Below are 3,103 nucleotides of genomic sequence, written 5' to 3' on the forward strand. Positions count from 1 at the left end.
TTCTGCAGGCGCGGTAGATCCACAATCCACCTAGGTGCATATTCGGTGCTGTTGACACTGCCTTCCTGGTTCAGAGGTGGCCACCTTCTTGCTCTGTCCTCACAGGGCGGAGGGGACAGAGAGCTCTGTGGGGCCTTTTTGTAGGGCATGAGTCCCGTTTATGGGATGATCTGTCTCCCAAAGTCTCACCCCACAACACCATCCCATTACAATCACATCACATAGGTTTCAACTCATGAAATGGGGGTGAATACAAACTATCTCTCTGTGGCAGGTGGTTTTACTCTCTTTTGTTCCCACCTGCTCCCCCTGAAATCCATCCATGGTGTTGAACAGGTCACCTGTTTCTCACCACTGCTTTTCTCATTCTTCTTGAATTTGTGTATTTTTTCCACTTTCAGCTGACCAGGAAGGGGGTTAGAATGTCATGTTCCATGTCCCCCAACCTCTATTTAATCATTTTCTCCATTAGATACATACGTACATACAGACACACACCTTTATATCTTTAGTCACATACATGACATATATTATACCCGGTGTTCCTATAGGAAATGTACCACACGTTGGGGCGTGCTGTGTAAATTCCCCAGCTTTCTCTTCCCTGGTTGCTCCCCAAAGGCTTCCTTTCAACTTGGTCTTTGGATGGTCTCTATAATCTCTTCCCTCCAATTGTACAGCCTCGTTCCAGCATGATTTCCTTGCCTTTGTCTTCTCTTCCCCGGAACTACTTCTCTTTACCAATTCTGTTTCGCTCGATTTCACTTTTGTCGATTGTGAGCACGTTGGCCTCGTGGCACTCTTATCCTTACAGACTAGTGTGAGAGAGAAGAAGAAAACAGGAAATAATCAAAGTCTGTCCACTGGCTTCTCCTTTCTTCTGTCCTGTCGGATGGCCTTTCTCATTCTGCCCACCGTCCTTCTTTGGCATCAGTGCAGGTGGAGGCTCAGAAAGATCATGAATAACAGCGCATCCTGTTAATGTGCTTTTCTTTTCAGAGCTGGGTTTGGAAGCTTCCATCTGCATGAAGAACCCTCCCATGCCGGACGGTGATACTACAGAGGGATCGAAGGACAGCCAGTGTGCGTGTCAAGTCTTTAGCCCAATGAAAGCCCTCGGTGCCATGAAACGGAAGATTATCAAGAGAAAAGTGCAGTTTCGCAAGTGGAGGCTCGCATGCATATTCCGTGGCCTTCACGCTAGGGCACAGAGGTAATCACACATTTGTAGCTCTGGGGCATGGATTCCTATTGCTCTCCTTCTGATTCTACCTCCACCCACCCCCAAACACACACACTGTTCTCTTCCTCGATTGGACACTCTCACAGCTGGTGCCACCTCTGTTTCCCACGGGGCTGCCTCCTCGCCTTTGAGCCCCCTTCATCAGAAACCAGTGGCCCAAAGGCCCTTCCATCTCCATCACCTGGTTGCAGCTGGCCGTCCTCAGCCGAGCGGCATCATTGACACAGGTCGCCGCGCAAGTGGGACTTTGCGGGAAATCGCATAATTCCTTGGCCTCTGCCTTCCTTCCCTGCTTCCCCAACTCCAAGGCCCTGTTCTCCCAGGAGCATTGTCTTAATGAATGCCTTGCACAAGGATTCTCCTCGGGGGTCTATCGGGAAATCTGACCTAGGAGGACAAATAACCCTCAACTTCTCCATGTGAATAAGAAGTGTTAAAGCTGAGGAGAAAGAGCCCCCCTTACAAAGTCTAAATGAGAACCCAAGTCACAGCTGGGAGTGCCACACTGGACCCGCTGGAGTCAGGTTTCTCCTCAGCCCCTATAATATAGGATACAGGAGAATTACATATTGCATAAAAAGCCACTGTCCAAAACCTAATCCCTTCCCTGATCAAAGGTGAAGGAATTGAGTGCTTTCTTTCCTCCTACGACAATGCAAACGACAGTTCCCTGGTCACTGAGTGGATTGCACAGCCCCTGACAGGTTCAGTGCAGACTGAAAGACAATATTTTATTCCAAATTTGTCCTTTTCCACCATCTCAGTAAAGAAGCTTAGGTCTCACTCCCCTATTAATCCATTTGCAGGCCCTTCTTCACACTAGTGAACACTGAGAGGCTCTTTCCTTCGGAAAAGTTTGGAAAAGAAGGGATGAGGCCCTAGAGAGCTCAAACTAATGCTTTCTCATTTTCACTTCCGCGTTTGCGAGTCTAGGTAACGAGCATATTCCTAGAAATGCCCTGAGGTCTATCCTGCTGAGATTACCTTCCGAGGATGTGGGTGTCGCTGAGTGAAAATGACTAGGGCCATGGTTACACCCCTGCTCTCTTTTTGTGGATTCGCCCTTGAGTTTCTCATTCTTGGGTTCTTCCCTCAGCCCCTCTGGCCTTGTTCCTGTCCAGCCAAGTGACCAACAGTGTCTCCTGCCGACCCACGACTCCAGATCAGAGGCTTTGCTCTCCCTTCACCCACATGTTTGCACAGGGCCTGAGCCTGAGTTCCAGTCCAGGGGTTTCAGTCACAGGTCACATGGCTTTAGGGGGTCCTTAGTCCTTGGACCACGGCTCCTCATCTGCACATGGCAGAAAGGAACTTGGAGATATTCAGAGGCCCCTATTGGCTCTCACAGTCTGGGACTCATTCCGTAGCCTGGACTTCTTCTCAGGAGACCGGGACAAGGGTGAGAAGGGGGTGTGTTTGTCTGCCAAGGGTCTCCTCCTTCCTACAGCACTCTGTGTTTGAACGTATGTGTGGGTGCTAGGTGCATCCCTCCCTGGGAGGCGTGAGAAAGCCATCACTTGGCTTCTGATGAAGGGGGCTCAAGAGTGAAGTGGCTGCTGAGGGAGAGGTACTTGGGATCTGGCAAAAGCTCACAGCAGCCTTGAGCTGTGATATCACCAGGCTCCCGCTGGGGGAGCACAGGGGTCCCTGGATCCTGCAACACAGGCTGCCTGTCAGTTTGGTGAGGTATTGCTTCTGACCTGTGGCTCTCACTCTCCCGCTCAGCCTACCTGCGGCTCCCCCTTCAGCTTCTTCTCTGGACAAGGGTTCAAGTTGCACCTGGCCTCTGTCACCATGTAGCCACCCCTCCAGGCTCAGCTATCAGCAGGATCTGAGCAAGACTCACAGTTGAGTTCTCTC

This window comes from Eumetopias jubatus, unplaced genomic scaffold (assembly GCF_037043125.1).
Source record: "Eumetopias jubatus isolate StellerSeaLion01/CBP00866 unplaced genomic scaffold, mEumJub1_p1.0 scaffold_66, whole genome shotgun sequence".
In the NCBI taxonomy this organism is placed as follows: Eukaryota; Metazoa; Chordata; class Mammalia; order Carnivora; family Otariidae; genus Eumetopias; species Eumetopias jubatus.